At 36.1% G+C, this 940-nt stretch overlaps 1 non-coding gene across 1 annotated transcript; it reads left to right on the forward strand.

Annotated features, from left to right (window-relative positions):
• Window positions 1-560: 560 nt before the first annotated feature.
• Window positions 561-691, forward strand: LOC133249002 (small nucleolar RNA SNORA38). The gene has a single exon (XR_009736820.1). It is a non-coding gene; the product is annotated as a small nucleolar RNA SNORA38 (small nucleolar RNA).
• Window positions 692-940: the final 249 nt, after the last annotated feature.

Here is a 940-nt window from a genome sequence, read left to right on the forward strand (position 1 = left end):
CACACACACACACACAAGCTTTTCTATCATCCTTGATAAAAGCTTGAGAAAGAACAACAACAAAAAAGAGATGGAGAAACTGGAAAACATAAGTGAAATGAAATGGGAGCACTGAATATGAAATAGAAAAGGTGAAACAAACTAGATAAAAGTATAAAATTATCATATAGTCCAGTTGTTTTTAAACATGGCTGCTCATTAGAAACACATCTGGAGTTTTGGAGAAGAATAGCAATAATTTGGGCATTTACATTTTTCAAAAGATTCCAAGATAATTCTGTTATGCATCTGGATTTTTAAAAGTGATTACAAGTTTTTCTATGAAATCATAGTTTTAGTGACATAGAATTCTATTATTTTCTGTTGACTGATCATGATACAAAGATATTAAGTGTATAATAGTTATATAATCAAAATAGTAGAAAGTGTTTTAGAGGAGGAAATGGCAATCCACTCCAGAATTCTTGCCTGGAAGTTTCCATGGGCAGAGGCACCTGGCTGGCTACAGTCTATTGTGGTTGAAAAGAGTTGGACACAACTGAGCAACTGAACCTACATGACCCTCCTACAAAGGTGTGTCTGTGGTTTCCTGTCTTTGGACACGTAAGACTTGGAGGCAAAGAAATGTGGATTTGGAGGAGTCTGTGGCCAGCTTCCTCCCTGCAGGCCCAAGATCAACCATCCAACATAGAAAAGCCTTTGATTTCTCCATCAAGTCTGAATGAGAGTCTTGCTGTGTAGAGTATTCTTGGTTGTACATTCTTCCCTTTCATTACTTTAGACATATCGTGCCATTTGCTTCTGGCTTGCAGAATTTCTTTTGTGAAATCAGCTGATAACCTGATGGGAGTCCCCTTGTATGTTATATGCCATTTTCCCCTTATTGCTTTTAGTATTTTATTAATATCTTTGTCTTTAATTTTCACAGTTTTGATTACTA

The sequence above is a fragment of the Bos javanicus genome, chromosome 5 (assembly GCF_032452875.1).
Source record: "Bos javanicus breed banteng chromosome 5, ARS-OSU_banteng_1.0, whole genome shotgun sequence".
In the NCBI taxonomy this organism is placed as follows: Eukaryota; Metazoa; Chordata; class Mammalia; order Artiodactyla; family Bovidae; genus Bos; species Bos javanicus.